The following is an 18,013-nucleotide window of genomic DNA, read 5'->3' as shown; positions in this document are numbered from 1 at the left end:
GAACCCTTATGTGGGTAACGATCGGTGAGTGTGTATGTCCTGTATACCTTGTGCCTTAATGTCCAATCTGCCCGTTTAATAACCAATGCATCCAAAAAATTTAGATGTCCATTACTCTCTTTCCCGCCTGCCGCCGTGGTCTCGTGGTTCTAGGTGCTCAGTCCGGAACCGCGGGACTGCTACGGTCGCAGGTTCGAATCCTGCCTCGGGCATGGATGTGTGTGATGTCTTTAGGTTAGTTAGGTTTAAGTAGGTCTACGTTCTAGGGGACTGATGACCACAGATGTTAAGTCCCATAGTGCTCAGAGCCATTTGAACTCTCTTTCTCCATGGTGAATTGTATCTTCAGATTCAAACTTTTTATGTGCCCCAAATCTAATTTGGCCATCTTGTACAATTTTATACGTTCTCTTAAGAATAACAATGAAAAGAATTTTACGAGCCATTTGAGCCAGAAAATTGCAGATAAAGTCTGCCAAAAAATAGGATTCTTTAAAAATTTCGAAGTTTGGCTTCATGCAGCTCCTGGACTAATACTATGACGAACGTGAAACTTGGCACGTAGTAACCTAACAACACAAGGTTCGCAACTACAAAATTTCATTTGCGTATCACTTCCAGGACTTAATTTGAGGTTTTGTAAAAACACCAAAAGTGAGGTATTCTCGTTCTGAATTTGCTAAAAAACTTTGTTCTATAAAACTTTCCAAGCTTTATAACTGGAATGAAAGTTGGGCCCGAAGATGGGGCCTGAAAACAGTGTACACTTCGGATTCGCATATCTAGTAGAGTGAACCCAGGATGGAAATGAAATTTAAGTGCGATAGATTGATAACACACCAATATTGAATAAAAAATTGTATTCGGACACTATTGTCATATAATCTACAAATTAGTCGAAAAGATGTTGATTTTTTTGAAAAGATGAGAGTAGGATATATTTGATACTCCTTTTACAAATACTGTTTTCTATTAGTGCTTCAAAGTCAATCTCATTCGAGCAAGCAATTTTAAGCCCCGCCCCCCCACTCGTTCTGGAACAGTGAGTTCAATTTCCAATATTCGTTGACAACATAGGAAAAAAAGCAAGAAAAATCGCAATGACAACGTAGTTTTAACTTTGGAATATTATTTCTCGTTGATCAAAGGCGTTTGAAATCAGTTATGAAAAACGGGTTTAGTACCAGTAGACCGAATGTGATCTATATTTGTACAACTAAGTATAAAAGAATATAATTGTCTATGTTACGCTTTCATAATTTGTATGTACCGTACATAGATTATTATATGCATTTTGCTATACTGGCGCAATGCACTCGATGTAATTACATTTGCCAAAGTACAGATATTCCGCTATTTCAATCACAAAATCCATTCAATTGCCAGCAACTGCTGCCTTGGATCGGCACTAGCGAAGTTAACAATAGATTTATATTTTTCACATTTTTTTTAGTAATTCATTCATAAGTGTCAATGAATTTTCTCTGATTTAAGTCCCAACGAATAGTAATGCTTCTTTGCATGATAAGTCTCAAAGCAGGATACAACATACACTCCTGGAAATGGAAAAAAGAACACATTGACACCGGTGTGTCAGACCCACCATACGTGCTCCGGACACTGCGAGAGGGCTGTACAAGCAATGATCACACGCACGGCACACCGGACACACCAGGAACCGCGGTGTTGGCCGTCGAATGGCGCTAGCTGCGCAGCATTTGTGCACCGCCGCCGTCAGTGTCAGCCAGTTTGCCGTGGCATACGGAGCTCCATCGCAGTCTTTAACACTGGTAGCATGCCGCGACAGCGTGGACGTGAACCGTATGTGCAGTTGACGGACTTTAAGCGAGGGCGTATAGTGGGCATGCGGGAGGCCGGGTGGACGTACCGCCGAATTGTTCAACACGTGGGGCGTGAGGTCTCCACAGTACATCGATGTTGTCGCCAGTGGTCGGCGGAAGGTGCACGTGCCCGTCGACCTGGGACCGGACCGCAGCGACGCACGGATGCACGCCAAGACCGTAGGATCCTACGCAGTGCCGTATGGGACCGCACCGCCACTTCCCAGCAAATTAGGGACACTGTTGCTCCTGGGGTATCGGCGAGGACCATTCGCAACCGTCTCCATGAAGCTGGGCTACGGTCCCGCACACCGTTAGGCCGTCTTCCGCTCACGCCCCAACATCGTGCAGCCCGCCTCCAGTGGTGTCGCGACAGGCGTGAATGGAGGGACGAATGGAGACGTGTCGTCTTCAGCGATGAGAGTCGCTTCTGCCTTGGTGCCAATGATGGTCGTATGCGTGTTTGGCGCCGTGCAGGTGAGTGCCACAATCAGGACTGCATACGACCGAGGCACACAGGCCCAACACCCGGCATCATGGTGTGGGAAGCGATCTCCTACACTGGCAGTACACCTCTGGTGATCGTGGAGGGGACACTGAATACTGCACGGTACATCCAAACCGTCATCGAACCCATCGTTCTACCATTCCTAGACCGGCAAGGCAACTTGCTGTTCCAACAGGACAATGCACGTCCGCATGTATCCCGTGCAACCAACGTGCTCTAGAAGGTGTAAGTCAACTACCCTGGCCAGCAGGATCTCCGGATCTGTCCCCCATTGAGCATGTTTGGGACTGGATGAAGCGTCGTCTCACGTGGTCTGCACGTCCAGCACGAACGCTGGTCCAACTGAGGTGCCAGGTGGAAATGGCATAGCAAGCCGTTCCACAGGACTACATCCAGCATCTCTACGATCGTCTCCATGGGAGAATAGCAGCCTGCATTGCTGCGAAAGGTGGATATACACTGTACTAGTGGTGCCGACATTTTGCATGCTCTGTTGCCTGTGTCTATGTGCCTGTAGTTCTGTCAGTGTGATCATGTGATGTATCTGACCCCAGCAATGTGTCAATAAAGTTTCCCCTTCCTAGGACAATGAATTCACGGTGTTCTTATTTCAATTTCCAGGAGTGTATAATCTAACATTGTAAGTTGTGAATTGGTATGTAGTGTCCCGGCGCACTTTCTGTTGCGTGGAAACAACGGATCTGTACATTAATGTACTTTTCTGTGAATTTTCACTCACAATAACAACCGAAAAGTGTCTCCCTGTAAATCGAAGAAATTTCTCGTCATCGTAGCGCCTTCACCTACCAGCTTTTTTCCGTTCTGTAGCATATTTTTAAAAAAATGGTGCAAAGGGCTCTAAAAACTATGTGACTTAACATCTGAGGTCGTCAGTCTCCTACAACTTAGAACTACTCAAACCTAACTAACCTAAGGACATCACACACATCCATGCCCGAGACAGGATTCGAACCTGCGGCCGTAGCAGTAGCGAGGCTCAGGACTGAAGCGTCCCGAACAGCTCGGGCACCGCGGTCGACCATATTTTTCTACAGTCGGCCTTATGAGATAAAGGTGAAACTCTGCGACTGCCAATTTTCGCCCTGTTACGGACCGGTGAAGAACATGAGCATTTAGAATGAACAAATCCACAATGTGAAAGAAAAATTCTTGTACCGTTTCACAGTCATTCGTACTGATCCCACTAAGCTCACTAACATGTCATAACGGTCAAGTGCACCCATATTCGAATTGTAATCTACTATACATTGCGGTCTATTTGTTTCGCCAGTAATTATGTCAGTCTTCTCTGTTCAAACGATTTGTGTCGTATGACTTATGGTCAAAATACACACCTCTCTGTTATCGCTCCACTTGATAGCAAGGATTTTGTCAGTGATCTGAAACTCAGTGTCTCCTCATTTTAATTTCTTCCGCAGTTTTGACATGTTGCACCTATACTTACGAACAGTGCCACATGCGGCTCTTCCATGGACGTGAAAACAGAGAAGTAGGTCCGGGCTGGAGTTACAATTATCGACATATAGAATATGACCCCGTTCCAAATGTGGTCCCATAAGAGTAGCCACTACGATGCCACTTTTCCCTAAATTGTGGAACCCAATTTCTGTTGTGGCGCCTGTATATACAATGAAATCCAAAATACACCCACTCTGACAGTCACACAGTACAAATGTCTTTATTTCGAACCTACTTCACTTGGTTGGAATAAATTGCTTAAAAGACAATCGTCCTTTGAACAGCAAGAGACTTTCATCTATACAGAGCTTCCGATGTGAACGAAATTAATTACGAAACATCTTACGAACTTTGTCAACAATCGTCTTAATTTTAAATAAGCCGTCGCTTCCAGTACCCGCAGAATCACTGAAATGTAGCATTCCCAGAAGTAGACAAAAACTGTCTCGGGACATAATTTCGCTTAAAAATTACGTGTTCAAATGAATATCTCAGGACCAGTAAGCACTTAATTTTAACTTCTTAACTTGCGCCATTAGAAGGCAAACAACAACCAAACAATACATATCCTCAAATCTAGTGTCTTTTCACTTTGACAGTCGAGAATTCACAGATTCTGTAGTATTTCCTCTGGTGTGAAAGTAAAAACGATTTGTTTCGTCCGTAATAAATTGCAGTGCTTCTTCAGACATAAATATCACAAAAAACGAAAAAATGCTTGGGTCAGTATCTGGCTGACATTTGTGCCCTGAACTCGAGTCATCAAAATAATGGATTAACGACTGTAAATCGGTTTCCTTCCAGTCAAACGTGTCACTTAAGCGAGCTCTTTTCCCAACCGTTTCACTGTCATTTTCTGATTCCTCTGATTCAGAGGAACTGCTGACTGTAATTCTTGCTCTCCCTGGCGGAGTAAAGGGCTGAGAACTACAGCCTCGAGATTCTGTTGAAGACTCTTCACTGCTAGCAACATCAGATAAGTCACACTCACTGTCGCTCCTAGTGAGCATATCCAGGATATCTTTATCTGTGCAAGCACAGCGATGTGAGACGGCCACTGTGGTCGAGCGGTTCTATGCGCTTCAATCTGGAACCGCGCTGCTGCTACGGTCGCAGGTTCGAATCCTGCCTTGTTCATGGATGTGTGTGATGTCCTTAGGTTAGTTAGGTTGACGTAGTTCTAATTATAGGGGCTGATGACCGCAGATGTTAAGTCCCATAGTGCTTGGAGCCATTTGAACCATTTCTGAACTGAGACGTGACAATTTTCCTACAGAAAACAAGAACACTGGCGAAAACACAGGAAGCGAAGTCGAATTCTGCAAAGAGGGAACACAGAAGCAAAGATTTACGCACTCTCAAACTACACAGTGAGACCATTGAAGAGCTACTGGAAGAGCAGGGCGGAAAGACAGCTCTGCGTGTTTACACGTCTGTCGCGCTCAGGTAGCTGTGCTTCAGCGCTCCTGGACCCGTCCCTAGCCGTCAAGAGGCCGATGGCACGATGCACAACAGGTCCTTAGCGCTGTATGAAAAGCCAAGAGCCGCGCTGAAACACGTCGGGCGCTCCAGGAGAACAGCGAGGCATGACGTGTTAACACGTTCCCAGCAGTCAAAGGGTTAATCTTCCATGTCAAATCAACCAGAATCTACTGCTATTTATGTCACATATTTCGTAATCTTGCAAGTATTGATATCGATAACAAGCGAAAATCGTCGAAACTCTCGAATCCCACGACGGATGAACTATCTATATTCATAATTAATTTTTTGCGGAAACCCCAGACCGGGTGTTCTGCTTGAACTTACCCAAATTTTTCTCAGATATTTTTACTGAAGGCTGAGAAGATCATTGCCACTGTCCGATTGTGGATCAGAGCTGATTTAGGTCACACTGGAGCCATGCAACAAGATGAATTGTGTATGAAATGGGAAGCTGAGATATCATTCAGTGTGCTGCATGTGAACTTAAAGGCAAAACTAATTATCTGAATGACCTGATAAAAGATAGACTCAGTTACAGTAGGCAAGGAACGTTCACGTTTTTCATGTTTTTAACGAAACAAATCGACTTTGTAGTAAATAAGCTCATAGTGGTTGTGGGACAAGGGCGGCACCAGCGCTTTTGTTCTTGCAGGTTGCCTACATGAGGGGCAGGTATGCACACAGGGGAACCCTATTGTTCTTCTTTGATTGACATACCATCGACCTATTGTTCTCCTTTGATTGATAGGTCATTAACCTATTGTTCTGGAAAAAGAATCCTTCCTTTTGATTTACAGGTCCTTAACCTATTGTTGTCCCAGCCCCTCCCCATTCCCCACCCCCAACCCCAAAGTAAACCTCGTCCCTCGCTGTCACACTTTCAAGTCTGAGTTATTGGACTAGGCATTCTCACTCTTATCAATTTGATTGACTACTTAATTAAATTGATCAATTATTTAACTTCCCCCCCTTTGGTGAGCCCCTTCCTTCCCACACTTTCTCCAGAAAATTGGCGGGAAAAAGACTTATTAAATCGTTAATTTAGAGGGAATTCGATTGCAACTCCATCCAGTGTGTTTAACATGAGATCTGGAGTCCAACTGACTTAGTGCACAGTACTGTCACCATGGGGTTCTGTCGTCCCTTCCGTGACATAACCAGAGATGGTGGTCTGGGTTGGGGGGGGGGGGGGGGGAGATTGCAGAAAAAGACTCAGCCTGTGCTGGGCTGCTGGAAAGAGGAAGGAGTGTACATTATTTATTTTGGAACAGTTTCTTTAGGGATGGAATTCATGCACTTCATTTATTACAAAACATTCACCCTGACGTGCTTAGGGTTACGCTACATAGCCTTCAGATCAGCAAACTACTCGTAAATTGTCGAACTAATGCAGTACACTGATGTACAGACACGCAAACAAGAGACTAGCAGGCCGCGGACTAGCGCCCATCCCAGGAGGACCTAAGTGTTAGGATTTGGAACGCTATCAAATTGTCATAAGCTGGAAGCTTTCTCAGACTCTCTGAACTGGTGTACAAAAGATGGGCAAGCCCCATCTCAGAACAAAGGGGTCCACTGAGATGCTGTTTCTGGTGCCAGCCTCCTTGCTTGCTGCTACCCTCTCTACACCCAACTCCAGGCTCACAAGAATATTGGGAACTAGAGAGACATTTATCAATGTAACTACAATTAAATGGTATTGCTTCTGCAGGCTGACATGGCGAAATGTACTGGAAATGTCTCCTGTTGATGGCCGCGGTTCTGGAACGAATCTCAGTGTCTATGGCGCACATGATTTTCCATGTAAAAAAAGATCTTTCATTGCCCTTACGGCTACCGATGTGCTGAATATATATCTCCCTCACGATAGGACACAAAGTCATTTCTTCTGGACAAGCCTGAACATAAGCCACAGTAAATTTACACTGGAACAGACACGCATTTCAGACAAACAGTACAGTTATCATTTATATGTGTACAGCACTCAAAAAAATTATGGCATGCTCACATTCACACAAGTTACGTGTCTCCATTATCTTCATCAGTAGAAAATTATTTGATGTTTAAGTTTTCCAGTCAGTGCTTCCGAAAAGCGCTGCATCCTCTCAAGATTCTCTCAAACAAGCGTTATAAAGCACACTCGTTCGGCGCTATGAACCACGCCTTAAGCGATATGACTCGAATGCGCGATGCCACAATGATGGGCTGCCAGCAGTGTTCCTTAGGTCACTTTAGTTTAAGCCTTACAACAACGTGATTCTCTGTTTTCTGAGTCGTGTAGTGGTTAATTTGTGAATATCGTGTTTGGTTGCTTCAAGTGAACTCAAAGTGCACAAGAGGAAGTTTTCATTCCAAGAAAAAACATTCACACGAATGTTTCTTCATAAAACGAGGGAGGCATGACCATGAAACAGAATGCGTATGGAGGAATAGCAGATATTAAGTATAATTTTACTGACGTAAAGCACAATCTGGAGACACTTCAAGAAGTGTACAGTTACTTTGTTTCAAATTCATTCAAACGGGAACGGAGAGGGTAATTAGTAACAGCAGCAAAAAAGCAATGTACCGTTACAGATCATCATGTCTTTGGAATCGGTGAACTATACTTTCAAGCTAATCTCCAAACTGTTTAATGTTTCCAAAGCCGCGAAAACGTGACGCCGGGCATAACAAAATCATCAGCAATTGTAAAATTATTGTTAACGCCCGACACTAGCAAACAAATACGTAGCTGCAGCTGTTCGCAACTAAAAGCAGCATTTGCTCCAATGTTTCACTGTTGTAAGCTTAAGAGAAGTAGCCCACTATGGCCCGATTTGTCCTTCCCAAATTACCACCATTTTTAGTCAATTTCAGGGAAATGTCCCGGTTTGACAGATAGAAATTGTGGCGACCCTAGATACAGAGAAAGCTGAATGTTACCACGAAATGGGGGGAGAATTGTCTCCATTTAATATCATGTTCGGTTTTGTTGAACAGCAGAAATCCCACAATCACCAGCACACAGGCAGTACTCACAGACCGGCACGGACTTATCCAGCGTGGTCAGACCCGTCCAGAGTGCTCAGACCATCAATCACCTGCTGGTGGGGTGGAATGCTGCATTCCCATCCTCTCCCTGAGGAAAGTGATGGGTGGATGGGGCAGAAGTTATATAAAGACCACACTGAATCCAGTGGCCCTCATTCTGTCGTCCGCCGGGGTAGCGTGAGGTCGATCGTCTTACTCTCGTTTGTGGGCGCCAGTTTTCTCCTTTTTTGCGTGCATGTTACCGGTTGAGCTGAAAAAAATGAAACTTTCAGCAGCAGCATCAAGTACCGTCGGTAGTGCCAGTGGCGGGAAACGGTAGAGGCCGTTAGAGCTGCATGAATTTTACCTGGTAAGTACAGATTCAAGTCGAGAATTTCGTGGTATTCAATACATTTGTTATTCTTCTTCTTATTGCTTCTGCACATATTCACCAACGACAAAGCGTGGATAAAATGAACCCTGTGCTGCACCAGCATAGACAGTGGCGGCAGCTGCTGCTTCAGCAGCAGCAACAACAGAAGCAACATCGGCAGCATTGTAACTATATATTCAATCTCTGTAGTGCTGATGTGACCAGCGAGTCTGTAGATGATTTCGAAAGATCAAAATCGATAACAATAACTTTCTTTTCACTTATAATTTCGTACTGAATACATGTCTTATTGTTTCAGCATATATCCAGCGGGTAATTGATGAAGCTGAGACGCAACACCAGCAGTAGTGGCAGCAACAACAGTGGTTGCAGCTGCATCAACAGCAGCAACAGCAACAACAACAGTGGCTGCCGCTGTAATAGCAGTGGCAACAGCTGCACCAGCAGCAGCAGAGGCATGAGCTGTAACGGATCATGCAGCCACGTCACGATCCCTGAGTCAACAGATGTGGACGTTTGCAAGACAACAACCATCTGTACGACGTTTGCTGCAGAGTGGACTATCAGCTCGGATACTATGGCTGCGGTTACCCTTGACGCTGCATCACAGACAGGAGCCCCTGCAATGGTATAGTCAACAACGAAGCTGGGTGCAAGAATGGCAAAACGTAATTTTTTCGGATGAATCCAGGTTCTGTTTACAGCATCATGATGGTCGAATCCGTGTTTGGTGACATCGCGGTGAACGCACATTGGAAGCGTATATTCGTCATCGCCATACTGGCTTATCACCCGGCGTGATGCTATGGGGTGCCATTGGTTACACCTCTTGTTCGCATTGACGGCACTTTGAACAATGGACGTTACATTTGAGATGTGTTATGACCCGTGGCTCTACCCTTCATTCGATCCCTGCGAAACCCCACATTTCAGCAGGATAATTCAAAACCGCATGTTGCAGGTCCTGTGCGGACCTTTTTGGATACAGAAAATGTTCGACTGCTGCCTGGCCAGCACATTCTCCTGATCTCTCACCAAATGAAAACGTCTGTTCAATGGTGACCGAGCAACTGGTTCGTCACAATACGCCAGTCTCTACTCTTGATGAACTGTGGTATCGTGTTGAAGCTGCATGGGCAGCTGTACCTGTACATGCCATCCAAGCACTGTTTGACCCATTGCCCAGTCGTATCGAGGCTATTCTTACTGCCAGAGGTGGTTGTTCTGGGTACTGATTCCTCATGATCTATGCACCCAAATTGTGTGAAAACGTAATCACATGTAAGTTCTAGTATAAGATATTTGTCCACTGAATACCCGTTTATCATCTGCATTTGTTCTTGGTGTCGTAATTTTAATGGCCAGTAGTGTAGTTTTCGTGAGTTTCCATTTTATATACTTCTGAATGCTGTAGTTTATTTCTTAATTACAGTAAGTAGTACTTACGGATTCCAATGTTTAGGGTTTCTAAGCAATTTAAATATGTTCTTACTTATATTTATTGCATTTTCTTTGTTCTATTATTTGCAGTCAGTCCATATCGTGACGTGGCGTACGCAACGTCTATAGTAGCCAATTATAAGACCGCCAAATTGCCATAGGCACTCATTGTCAGCTTTCTTCTGCTTCAGTCAACGCGCTGTAGCTCGTCATCCGTGTGCTCCAGTTTCAGAGCCGTAGATGAAACGTGAGCAGCGTGAACGTTGGTAAATTCGAGCTCTCCTTGTAACTGTGTGAAATCAAACCGTCATAAAAATCCCTTCTTCCAGCAATCCCGCGATATGTGCAGCCAACTTTCATCCGAAGTATAGATTAACAGAGGTTCCTGTGATGTAGTCTATATTTCCTCGATAGGGAGCATTTGAATCTTAGCAGCCTGTCTCTTGTGATTCAGTAGGCCGGATGCTGCTAGTTTTTGGCCAATGGCACTGGATGAAACAGGTTGTTGTGGAGAGCCCATTACACTGAGCAGAAATTTTCATTCATAATTTATAAATTACTTATATCCAGGATATATGTATATACGTGGATATAACTGACTGAAACATGCCTTACTACAGAGGCAAAAACATGCTTCCTTTTGCATACCATCAGTCTTCATGTTAATTCACGTTGAAATACATTATAGAAATGTGTAGTGTACAAATTTTCTTGTTTATTCACATAGAAACACACACAGAAATGTGTATTGTATAATTTTGTAAATTATTGCGAATCCGTGAGATGATAAATCAGTTGTATAATATGAAAAACTTAGACTGAGAAAAATTCAGTAAGCGTCCACTCAAAAAATTACTACCTTAAACCAAAACCAACGGAAGATTATTGCTATTTTTCCGGTTTCTTATAGATATTATGAAACATACACGAACTGATACTCTATTTAAAATGAATGAAGAAAATAAACGCTACAACGCGTAACACTAACAATGTTAGTATTGTCATTATTATGACCTGATAATTTAAAGGATGTTTGTTCAAAATGGACTGCACGTTTATGCTTGGCATTACAGAATGGCAGAATAGTAGGACGCAGTTGCCCTGGAGGTACCTCTTCTCCACGACTGTAACATCCGGATGATATCACTTGTCGTGTCCGTCAGGAACTGTTTCGCAGCTTTAAGGGTCGGAGTCAAGTTTAGTATACAGGAAGTGTATTCAGTTACATAGTAAAGCCAAATTTCATAATATGATAACAGTTCAACTTCTTGCTTCTTATAGGTATGTGTTTTCTTATTTCTAAGGAACTGAAAGGCCCATTCATAAAAATTCCCCAGATAGTCTTCTTATCGTCAAGAAACATTCAGTCAAATTGTTTGTCTATAAATAGACTTCGTATCTGTATGCCAATGAAGATACCTCTTTGATCTTTGATTCGTTCAGTCGTGGAAATTATTACAAGTTCGTACAGGAGTCACCTTTGTGATACTGCACAAGAATTTTCATGAGTTTAGAACGCTTTAGAACAAAGCCTAGGTACTAGTTGCAGTCCTTGTTACCTGCAAAACTAAATTGGGGAAGGTAATCAACTGGAATGACCTGAACGTTGAAATACATTCTTATTATATTATTTCATTCTTGTCGTATGTAACTAGTAGTTAACGCCCGCTGCTGCTCGCACGAAGACTATATGGTGTTCTCAGATTTAATTCATTTTTCTTTAATTGAATTTTTATGTAGTTCACAAATCACAAAACCTTCTAAGCTTTTCACAATAATAAGTCAGTCAAGTGTGGTCTTTTTCGAATTTTATAATCATGTTTTTTTGCATCCATGTGGCGATATTTCCATAGAAACTTTCATCACCCAAGAGATTTTTTTATATCGAACCGAGGCATGAAATATTAGTTCTCATAGATTTAGCTCAAAAACGTTTTTTAATAAAACGAAATATTTTCTTAAAATTTTCATCCTCTGTTTCAGTCTTTTAGACCCATAACAGGCTGAAATAGAGGATGAGTCAGTGAATCAGTCTGGTCTTATTTCACCCCCTTAGTGGTTGTGTTTCCAAAAACAGTGAAACACCAGTTTTTTTATCTCTAACAGAGAAGCCAAATAAAAAATTTCACAGATTTAGCCTTGAAACTATTTCCATAACGAAATAATTCCATTAAGTTTTTCGTCCCCTATTTCATTCCCTTAAGGTTGTTGAATTTCCAAAAACACTAAAACATGTATTTATTTATTTCTAACTGGGAAATCAAATTTCAGTTTTCGTACATTTAGATTTAAAAATGCTTTAGTAGTACTTCAGTAATGTTTTTTTTAATTTGATGCACTATTTTCCCCCATTAGTGATTGAATTTCCAAAAATGCTTAAATACGTATTTTTTTATTTCGTAGTTCTAGCTTAAAATTGCCTTAATAGTGACGTATGTTCAAAAAGCTACCATCCCAATTTCTCCCCCTTACGAGCGGACTTTCGAACAATTACTTCTTAAACGATGCCTACAGTACAAAATCAACAAACTCTACAAATTTCAAGTTCCTATCCCTAGCGGTATGGTCTAGGCAATGATGAGTAAGTGAACCAGTCTAATCTTATTTCTTCCACTTAGCGGCTGAGTTTCCAAAAGCCGTGAAATCATTTTCTTATTTCTAACCAAGAAGCGAAATATCAATTTTCGTAAATTTAGTTTAAATGGATTTTCACAATGAAACATTTTCGTAAAACTTTTCAACCTTTATTTCTTTCACTTCGATGCTGAATTTCCGAAAACTGTGAAACCCTTATTTTTACTTCTGACCGAGAAGCCAAATATCAATTTTTTCGGACAGAGCTTTAAAAGTCCTTCCACAGCGAAATATTTTTATAAAACGTTTCTCCCCGATTTCTCTCACTTAGGGGCTGCTTTCCATAATTACTGAAACACGTGTATTTTGTATTTGTATCCGAGATGACAAATAGCAATTTTCGTAGATGCACCCATAAAAATACTTTAGTAATTCCTTAATAATTATTTACACTACTGGCCATTAAAATTGCTACACCACGAAGATGGCTTGCTACAGACGCGAAATTTAACGGACAGGAAGAAGATGCTGTGATATGCAAATGGTTAGCTTTTCATGCATTCACACAAGGTTGGTGCCTGTGGCGACACCTACAACGTGCTGACATGCGGAAAGTTTCCAGCCGATTTCTCATACACTAACAGCAGTTGATCGGCGTTTCCTGGTAAAACGTTGTTGTGATGCCTTGTTTAGGAAGGAGAAATGCGTACCATCACGTATCCGACTTGGATAAAGATCGAATTGTAGCTCATCGAGTTTGCGGTTAATCTTATTGCGATATTGCTGCTCGCGTTGGTCGAGATCCAGTGACTGTTAGCAGAATATGGAATCGGTGGGTTCAGTAAGGTAATATACGGAACACCACGCTGGATCCCAACGGCCTCGGTATCACTAGCAGTCGAGATGACAGGCATCTTATCCGAATGGCTGTAACGGATCGTGCAGCCACGTCTCGATCCTTGCGTCAACAGATGGCGACGTTTGCAAGACAACAACCACCTGCACGAACAGTTCGACGACGTTTGCAGCTGCATTGACTATCATCTCAGAGACCGTGGCTGCGGTTACCCTTGACGTTGCATCACAGACAGGAGCGCCTGTGATGGTGTACTGACCGACGACCCTGGCTGCACGAATAGCAAAACGTCATTTCTTCGGACGAATCCAGGTTCTGTTTACAGCATCATGATGGTCGCATCCGTGTTTGACGACATCGCGGTTAACGCACATTGGAATCGTGTATTGGTCATCGCACAATTTGCGTATCACCCGGCGTGATGGTATGGGTTGCCATTGGTTACACTTCTTGGTCACATCTTGTTCGCATTGACGACACTTTGAGCAGTGGACGTTATTTTTCAGATGTGTTACGACCCGTGGCTCTACCTTTCATTCGATCCCTGCGAAACCCTACATTTCAGCAGGATAATGCACGACCGCATGTTGTAGGTCCTGTATGGGACTTTCCGGATACAGATAATGTTCGACTGCCCTGGCGAGCACATTCTCTAGATCTCTCACCAATTGAAAACGTCTGGTCAATGGTGGCCGAGCAACTAGCTCGTCACAATACGCCACTCACTACTCTTGATGAACTGTGGTATCGTGTTGAAGCTGCATGGACAGCTGTACCTGTCCATCCCATCCAAGCTCTTTTTGACTCAATGTCCAGGCGTATGAAAGGCCGTTATTACGGCCAGAGGTGGTTGTTCTGGGTACTGATTTCTCAGGATCTATGCATCCAAATTGCGTGAAAATGTAATCACATGTCAGTTCTATTATAATATATTTGTCCAATGAATACCCGTTTATCTTCTGCATTTCTGCTTGGTGTAGCAATTTTAATGGCCAGTAGTGTATTTAAAAAAATCTGTCGACTATTTTACCCTCATAGGTCTTAAATTTCCAAAAGTTATGAAACATGTACACAAACTTTAGTAGGTGTAGTTTCAACACTGTCTTAAGAGTCACACATTATCAAAAAATATTTTGTCATCTATTTCACCCCCACACAGTCTATCCAACCAAAATCTAACTTTTATCAACATCTCGTTGGATTCAACTTTATTGTAGTCAATAAACAACTTGATAAATTCCGAAAACCAACAAATCTCAGTAACAAAAATACTGCAGCTTGAGAAACGGTATCATAAAAACATAGGCAGAAGACAATTAGTTACAGTTTGTCAACCATGAGCGTAATCTTGGTTCTGATATTTATATGTGCAACCTACTTAAACGACGCCTACAGAATACACCATCATGCTCGTTAAATTTTAATTTGTATGCCCAATGGTTTGGGCTAGGCCATGATGAGTCAATGAGTCAATCAGTCGGGACGTTGACTTTTATACGTAATAATATATATACGTGGCATATACAATTCTTCCATTTTTTTGTGGATGAAAACCTTTGAAAAACTAAAACCAAAGAAGAGTTTATGTTTTCTGTGTGATGTTACCAGTAAAATGAATATGATAAAAATTTGTTACTTTCAGGGAGTCTGCATTTTCACGGTTATTTGTGCCCAGGCAGCAGAGGCCGATGTGAAAGGGTGAGGCCGTATTTAGCGTACAGTACGGTGATGCGGCCTTTAGGTTGTTATATGCCCGGAACTCTGACGATAAATGAAAACGTGCTTACTGGAGATGTCCATAACTCCTGCATCCGTGATCAAATTACACAGATGATCTTTTTGCCCGGAGACAAAGCAGAATGTGATCTTCCTCCGCCTAATTTTTTGACTTAGATTGAAGTCTTTAACGTGTGCTAACCGTATTTTAATGTACACTGTTGAGTAGGAACTTTATGACCACCTGCTTAATAGCAAGATGATCCACCTTTCAAACACAGTACAGCAGTGGTTCAGCTTGGTACGGATTCTACAAGTCTTCCATAGGTTTCCAGAAGTATGTGGCACCAGATATCTACTCCCAGGTCACTAAATTTCCGTAAATTACGTGACGGTGGTTTGTCTTTCAATGCGTACATATCAGGGGCATTTGATAACTAAGAAATCAATGTGAATTCACTATTATGCTCCACAAACCACTGTGGCACGATTCTGGCCTTGTGTAGCGGACAATTATCCAACTGAAAGATGCCATTGAAGACTTCCACTATGAAGGGTGCAGTTGGTCCGCAATAATGTTCACTTAGTTGACTACTGCTATGGGGTCATAGGCTTTTATGGGACCTATGACAGTATTCTAACTAAATGTAACCCATAGCAAAATTCTGCTCTCACAGGCCTACGTATGTGTTGCGATGCACGTTTCAAGCAGCCATTCACTTGGATGACGGAGTGTAAGGACGCAATCATCGACTTGGTGTAACAATAAAAGGGATTCATTCGACAAGCGACACGTTTATAAAATTGTTCAAATGGCCCTGAGCACTATGTGACATAGCTTCTGAGGTTATCCGTCCCCTAGAACTTAGAACTACTTAAACATAACTAACCTACGGACATGACACACATCCATGCCCGAGGTAGGATTCCAACCTGCGACCGTAGCGGTCACGCGGTTCCAGACTGTAGCGCCTCGAACCGCTCGGCCACTTCGGCCGGTGACACGTTTCTACTGATCCACTATGAAAACTTAGTAATGCTGTGTCCACTGCAATCGAAACTCAAGATGTCGTTGGCTCAATGCAGGAATAAGTACGGGTCGTGTGATGTGGATCTCCATGTTCAACTAAGGCCTTCGGACGGAGTGTTCCGGAACACTTACTTGTGCCTGCACCAGAATTGGACTCTGTCGTCAGATCTGCCACAGATCGCTGCCTATCCTGGATTCCACAGCTGCGGATCCTCCGACACCTATGTCTTGTGATAAGACGTGGCCGTCAAATACCATACGACCTAATCGTTACTTCCCCACCCGTCTACAACTGTCCATAGATGCTCACATACAAATGTTGTAAAATAGCCGACCAGCTTCGCCGTTTCGGGGATTCTCCTTTATAGCCGCATGTGTGTTTTGTCGAAACGACTTATATCAGTGGATTTCAGAATTTGCCATCCGCATCTTCGCTATGTCTGCCCACTCGTCTATCGTCCACTTACATTCTCACGTTACTGCGGCATGTGCCCGCAACACCACCAGGAGACATTCAGCGTCTCGGTGGGCTGTGGTCACAATGTTTTGCCTCATCAGTGTAGAAGAGCTGGGAGGAAAATTAGCACGTGTAGCGGGCAGTAAGATGTCGTTTATTCTAGTGGCCTCAGAGTCGAGTTCAAACATCGAAAATTATATAGTAGTTTACCAAGCATGAACTTAGGAAACACGCAGGGTTTACAGTGAGAAAAATGCATTCTGTTTAACCCATCTATGTCCTTCGCTACATTGTTGTTGTACTCACATACGGTGCAATGAGATCTGCAGAATATATTTAAAAAAACACTATATTTTGTAGGTTTTACGGAAGGAAAACTAGTCCATTTTCAAGAGGGTATATTGTCCTGTAATGCTTCATTTCAACTCTCTGGGGCGTACAAAAGCGGTAACATTGGCGTACAAGCTTCATCTGATTGCATTTCGTATAGGAATTAGCTAAGCAACCTACAAGAAGTCTGTATAAAGTAGATGCACGAACTGCAAGAAATTAATAGCATTCTTGAGCGTTTCCGAACTTGAAAAATGGTGTGTTTGCCGTCCTGCTCAAAATGCTACGGTTTTCGCAAACACATGTAGGAACAGTATGATTTACTGTCTTGCCAGTGACGAGGTAGTCAGAAATGTGCCACAAGCTCGGATGGGGCAAGTACTGGCCAGACAATTGTTCATGATCTCTTTCAATGGAATCATCTCAACATTTATCGTAAGCAGTTTCAGGAAACGACGGGAAAAGCTCATCTTAATGGGATACCGGGTTTGAACACTCCGCGCTGTGTGACGTGGTCCTGCTCACAGTCACTGTCCACGCGTCTACTTCGCGCTGAAGGCTAACAGGATATATAACTACTGAACAATTCAAACAGACTCGAAGACAGAGTCTAACGCGGCCATTCACTACCTTTTAAAGTTATTCATTCATGAAACTGTGTGTATGTGTATCAGAACAGAGGTTCATCCTTGGAAACCTAGCATTTTGCTGGGCTGCACAACACTCTGTTACGGCACAGAGCAATATGGGTTTTCAGATATAAAATATTTAACGGAGTTCAACCACCTTGACGTAAGATAGGCTCGTTGTGCCACGATTAGCAGCGGACCAGCAAGCACGGTGATGCAAGACTGACGGGCAACACAGTCTGCAACTCTGCAGTAGCTGAAT

This window comes from Schistocerca gregaria, chromosome X (genome assembly GCF_023897955.1).
Source record: "Schistocerca gregaria isolate iqSchGreg1 chromosome X, iqSchGreg1.2, whole genome shotgun sequence".
NCBI lineage: Eukaryota > Metazoa > Arthropoda > Insecta > Orthoptera > Acrididae > Schistocerca > Schistocerca gregaria.
Note: the sequence above shows the minus strand (reverse complement) of the source record.